Genomic DNA, 6,415 nt, shown 5'->3' with positions numbered 1-6,415 from the left:
ACCTGTTTGAGACACGAGGATGCAAAAGCTCAGTCAAATAAGGAGGGGCCAGGCCATTAAGGGCTTTAAAGACAAACATCAAGATTTTAAAATCAATTCTAGAAGAGACTGGAAGCCAGTGCAAATTAAAAAGAACTGGGGGGATGTGCTGACATCTTGTTTGTTAAAAATCGGGCTGCAGCATTTTGCACCAGCTGGAGACGACTCAGAGATGTCTGAGGAACTCCGACATAAAGGGCATTACAATAGTCAATTCTATAGCTAATAAAAGCGTGGATAGTTTTTTCAAGGTCAGTGTGGTTTAAAAATGGTTTAACCTTAGATAAGAGACGCAACTGATAGAAACTTGTTCTTACCACGCTGTCAATTTGTTTGTCAAATCTAAAAGAATTGTCAAATACCACCCCAAGATTTCTTACTATAGGTTTCAAAGACGCAGACAGCAAACCAGAACCTAGAAGAGTAGGGTCACCAAACAAAATGTAATCAGTTTTGTCCTTGTTCAAATGAAGAAAATTTTGCTGTAGCCACAGCTTTGTATCAGCCATGCAGTCTGACAAACATCTGATAGTGTCATTTGTATTTGAAGACACTGGCAGATAAATCTGCAGGTCATCTGCATAGCAGTGAAAAGACATGTTATGTCTCTCCATAATGGAGCCCAGTGGTAACATATAAAGATAAAACAAAATGGGGCCTAAAATGGAACCCTGGGGTACTCCACAAGACAAGGCTGCAGCAGAGGAGGACAAGTCAGCTATCATGACAGAACATGTTCTGTTCATTAGATAGGAACTAAACCACTTTAATGCTGTGCCACAAATGCCAACATGGTGCTTTAAATGAGACAAGAGGATCCTGTGATCAACAGTATCAAATGCTGCTGTCAAGTCAAGAAGCACTAAAAGAACTGGACATTTAGCATCAAGCGACAGAGCCACATCGTTGTGGACTTTGAGGAGTGTAGATTCTGTGCTGTGCCTTGTTCTGAACCCTGACTGAAATTTTTCAAGAATAAAATTACTATCTAAGAACACTTGTAACTGTTTAAAAACAGCTTTTTCAATAATTTTTGAAATAAAAGACAATTTTGACACAGGTCTAAAATTAGCTAGAACAGAAGTGTCAAGGCGTGGTTTTTTAAGCAATGGTCTCACCACAGCATGTTTGAAAGCTTCAGGAAAGCATCCTGAACTTAAAGACATATTAATTAAAATCAAAAGGGAAGGGCCAACAGTGGTGAACACTTCTTTCAGTAATTTAGCAGGAAGAAAATCTAAAGGGCAGTTAGTGACCCTCATGCATTTAACAATGTCAGTGAGGGATGTCAAAGTGATGGGATCAAAATGATCAAACACTGCAGAGTGTGCAGTAGTAACAGACTCCTCCAGATTAATACTGCAGCTTCTCAGTGCTCTCACTGACATCACTTTATCCACAAAAAAGTGTAAGAAGTCCTCACAGGTAGAAACAGTGGCATTTTCAAAATGAGGGGTGCGGGGGTTCACAACGGAATTAATTGTGTTGGGTTGTGTAAAGGTTAGGTTGGGTTAGAATAAATTTAGGTTAGGTCAAAGTTAAGTCAAGTTCATAGTTATGTAGGTTTGCTTTCAGTTAAGGTCAGTGTTAGGATTATGCCAGGGTTAGGGTCAGATAAAGGTTAGGGTTAGGTTAAATTTAGGTTATGATTAGGGTAAGGTTAAGGTTTGTTTGATTAGATGAAAGATTCAATTAGATAGAACTTTATTAATTCCTTGGGAAGACTCCCTCAGGGAAACTGAGGTTCCAGCTGCATTGTATAGCAGCACACAGGGTAAGAAGCACACAAGTAAAAATCAATTTGCAAAATGTAAATACAGATATAAATATCAGAAATACTGCTCACTCCTGGCTTACTGGCTACTACTGTTCCTCTCATTCCCATCCCCTGTCTTCCTGTTGCTCCTCCTCCCCCCTGAGTGAGGAGTTGTGCAGTCTGATGGCCTGAGGGACAAAGGAGAATTCAGTCTGTTGGTCCTGCACTTGGGAAAAAGCAGGATTAAAAAATTGATTACATGATATGGCTGGCTTGCATGATCCCAATCTATTTTTTTTGGAAGGTCAGGGTTAGGGTTAGGTTAAGGTTATGGTTTGGTTAAGGTCAGAGTTATGCAGGTTTGCATGCAGTTTAGTTCAGTGTTAGGTCAAGGTTTGGGTTAGGTTAAATTTAGGTTATGTTTAGGGTAAAGTTAAGGTTTGTTCGTACAGGATAAAAAAAAAAGATTAGTTAGCATGATACCAGTCCATGTCTTGTAAGGTTAGAGTTAGTTACCCGTCTATTTTTAGACGCTGCCAACTTGCTTGATTTTCTGTGTGTGAGTCAGTGTGAAATATCAGCTTTCAAGCAAATCTCAGTGAATCTGCTGTTTACTCTGAATTAAAATGATTTGAAAATTGACTGAAAATTGACTGCCAAAATCCAAGTTAACAACAAAAACCAAAAATAAAAACCTAAAGAGCCGTCAGACAGACAGACAGACAGAGGGAGAAAAAGCCCATTTGTAAAGCGCTCCGTGGAGACTTTCTGAGGTGATTATGAAGATGGTTCAGATCAAAGGATTTGACAAGTGTGAGCGTGCGCCAAATATGAGTGTGGGTAATCAGACTGAAGCCCCTCCGTACACTTCGCACACAGTGGTCCCCCCAGCTGCTTTGCAAATGTAATGTGACACTTTCGGATAAACAGATTATCAGGGAACGAGAAGGGTGGGGTGAAGGGACAAAATAAATAAATAAATAAATAAATAAAAAATCCCTGTAACTTGGAGAAATTAGAGGTTTATTTAATGAAGTGTGGAGACGGGCAGAGTCAGAGAAATTATGATTAATTCTCCAGCGTTGATACAAGTCAAAATGATATAATTTAGGAATATTAGTGGTAACATTATGATGAAGCACAATTTCTACGGCAGACGAGCCCCCCGTTTCCTTCATAAGTTATTACAGATTAATCCATAATCCTCACCACCTAAAGACATTTTTGTCAGTGAAGCTCAGGCTTTTTTTTTTTTTAAAGATATCTCTGCTCGTTTCCTTTCAGCATGATGTCACATTGTCACATCTCCTGAAAATACACGTCAACCCCTCTCAGATGTTTCATAGCGTTCTTTTTTTTTATTTGTTGCATTTTGAACATTGTTTATATGTACAAATGTGCAGTCCTGTAAAGCCAAACGGCTGTGATAATGTGACGCATCCTGCTGCAGGAGCTTCATCATTACAAACCTGCATGGGCAAAAATGTAGTTTTTTTTTTTCTCTTTGTGCATTTGCGTAAAGTTAACATGGTGTAACAGGTGTTGGTCAGTATTTTTGATACAATATATGTGTTTTCATGACATTAAAATTCAGGAAATATTGTTTTCTGAAAAAATAATAGTATGAATCTGACTACACAAGACAAATTCTGTGTAACCTGTTTGTGTGCAAATGGTGGCTGTCAACAATCCGCCCCACCAAAAAAAACAAAAAAAAAACACACACACAAAAAAGTCCATTTGAAGACATTAGTTTTATCTGATCTATCTATCTATCTATCTGATCTATCTATCTATCTATCTATCTATCTATCTATCTATCTATCTATCTATCTATCTATCTATCTATCTATCTATCTATCTATCTATCTATCTATCTATCTATCTATCTATCTATCTATCTATCTATCTATCTATCTATCTATCTATACGAGGGCTGTCAATAAAGTAACGGTCCTTTTTATTTTTTTCAAAAACTATATGGATTTCATTCATATGTTTTTACGTCAGACATGCTTGAACCCTCGTGCGCATGCGTGAGTTTTTCCACGCCTGTCGGTGACGTCATTCGCCTGTGAGCACTCCTTGTGGGAGGAGTCGTCCAGCCCCTAGTCGGAATTCCTTTGTCTGAGAAGTTGCTGAGAGACTGGCGCTTTGTTTGATCAAAATGTTTTCTAAACCTGTGAGACACATCGAAGTGGACATGGTTCGAAAAATTAAGCTGGTTTTCAGTGAAAATTTTAACGGCTGATGAGAGATTTTGAGGTGATTCTGTCGCTTTAAGGACTTTTCACAGTGCGAGACGTCGCTCAGCGCTCTCAGCCGCCGTCATCAGCCTGTTTCAAGCTGAAAACCTCCACATTTCAGGCTCTGTTGATCCAGGACGTCGTGAGAGAACAGAGAAGTTTCAGAAGAAGTCGGTTTCAGCATTTTATCCGGATGTTCCACTGTTAAAGGAGATTTATTTAATGAAAGACATGCGGACGGGTCCGCGCGTCGGACGCGGTGCGGCGGCACAGGAAAAACACCTCCGTGTTGATAACCATTTGTAAAATCCAGGCGGCTTTTGATGGCTTTCAGTGGAGTGAGTATATGAGAAATTGTTTAACAGCTGGACATGTTCCAACTTGTCCTTAAGGCTTCCAACAGAGGTGTTTTTCCTGTGGTGGGCATGCCGCGCCGGCTGCGCACCGCGCCGGCTGCGAGCCGATGCTCCAATCTGTCCGCATGTCTTTCATTAAAAAAATCTCCTTTAACAGTGGAATATCCAGATAAAATGCTGAAACCGACTTCTTCTGAAACTTCTCTGTTCTCTCACGACGTCCTGGATCAATAGAGCCTGAAATGTGGAGGTTTTCAGCTTGAACAGGCTGATGACGGCGGCTGAGAGCGCTGAGCGACGTCTCGCACCGTGAAAAGTCCTTAAAGCGACAGAATCACCTCAAAATCTCTCATCAGCCGTTAAAATTTTCACTAAAAACCAGCTTAATTTTTCGAACCGTGTCCACTTCGATGTGTCTCACAGGTTTAGAAAAGATTTTGATCAAACAACGCGCCAGTCTCTCAGCAACTTCTCAGACAAAGGAATTCCGACGAGGGGCTGGACGACTCCTCCCACAAGGAGTGCTCACAGGCGAATGACGTCACCGACAGGCGTGGAAAAACTCACGCATGCGCACGAGGGTTCAAGCATGTCTGACGTAAAAACATATGAATGAAATCCATATAGTTTTTGAAAAAAATAAAAAGGACCGTAACTTTATTGACAGCCCTCGTATATATATATATATATATATATATATATATATATATATATATATATATATATATATATATATATATATATATATATATATGAGGTCTATTAGAAAAGAAACCAACAGTTTTATTTTTTAAAAAAACCATATGGATTTGAATCATGTGTGATTACATCAGCCAAGCTTGAAACCTCGTGCGCATGCGTGAGTTTTTTTCACACCTGTCGGTGATGTCATTTGCCTGTGAGCACGCCTTGTGGGAGGAGTGGTCCAGCCCCCCTGTTGGATTTTCATTGTCTGAGAAGTTGCTGAGAGACTGACGCTGTGCTTGATCAAAATTTTTTCAAAAACTGTGAGGCACATCCGAGTGGACACCATTCGATAAATTCAGCTGGTTTTCGGTGAAAATTTTAACAGCTGATGAGAGATTTTGGATTGTTTCTATCGCTGTAAGGACTTCCCACGGAGCGGGACGTCGCGCAGCGCTCCGAGGCGACGTCGTCATCCTGTTTCAAGCTGAAAACCTCCAAATTTAAGCCTCTGTTGACCCAGGACATCGTGAGAGAACAGAGAACTTTCAGAAGAGGTCGGAATCAGCAGTTTATCCCGACATTCCACTGTTGAAAGAGATTTTTTAATGAAAGACTTGCGGACAGATTGGAGCATCGGCTCGCAGCCGGCGCGGTGCGCAGCCGGCGCGGCATGCCCACCACGGGAAAAACACCTCCGTGTTGATAACCATTTGTAAAATCCAGGCGGCTTTTGGTGGCTTTCAGTTGAGTGAGTATCTGAGAAATTGTTTAACAGCAGGGCATGTTCCAACTTGTCCTTAAGGCTTCCAACAGAGGTGTTTTTCCTGTGGCGGCGCGCCGCACCGGCTGCAAGCCGACGCGCCAATCCGTCCGCACGTCTTTCATTAAAAAAATCTCCTTTAACAGTGGAATGTCTGGATAAACTGCTGATTCCGACCTCTTCTGAAAGTTCTCTGTTCTCTCACGACGTCCTGGGTCAACAGAGGCTTAAATTTGGAGGTTTTCAGCTTGAAACAGGATGACGACGTCACCCCGGAGCGCTGCGCGACGTTCCGCTCTGTGGGAAGTCCTTACAGCGATAGAAACAATCCAAAATCTCTCACCAGCCGTTAAAATTTTCACCGAAAACCAGCCAAATTTATCGAAGATGTCCACTCGAATGTGCCTCACAGTTTTTGAAAAAATTTTGATCAAGCACAGCGCCAGTCTCTCAGCAACTTCTCAGACAATGAAAATCCGACAAGGGGGCTGGACCACTCCTTCCACAAGGCGTGCTCACAGGCGAATGACGTCACCGACAGGTGTGAAAAAACTCTTGCATGCCCACGAGG

The 6,415-nt window shown here is 41.3% G+C and overlaps 1 long non-coding RNA gene across 1 annotated transcript; it reads left to right on the top strand.

Moving 5' to 3' along the window:
• The first annotated feature begins 1,529 nt into the window (after nt 1–1,529).
• LOC117517683 lies at nt 1,530–2,250 on the top strand. Its single transcript, XR_004562796.1, has 2 exons — nt 1,530–1,670; nt 2,200–2,250. It is a non-coding gene; the product is annotated as an uncharacterized LOC117517683 (long non-coding RNA).
• The last annotated feature ends 4,165 nt before the right edge of the window (nt 2,251–6,415 follow it).

This window comes from Thalassophryne amazonica, chromosome 1 (assembly GCF_902500255.1).
Source record: "Thalassophryne amazonica chromosome 1, fThaAma1.1, whole genome shotgun sequence".
Lineage (NCBI taxonomy): Eukaryota > Metazoa > Chordata > Actinopteri > Batrachoidiformes > Batrachoididae > Thalassophryne > Thalassophryne amazonica.
Note: the sequence above shows the minus strand (reverse complement) of the source record. Positions and strands in the feature narration are given on the sequence as shown.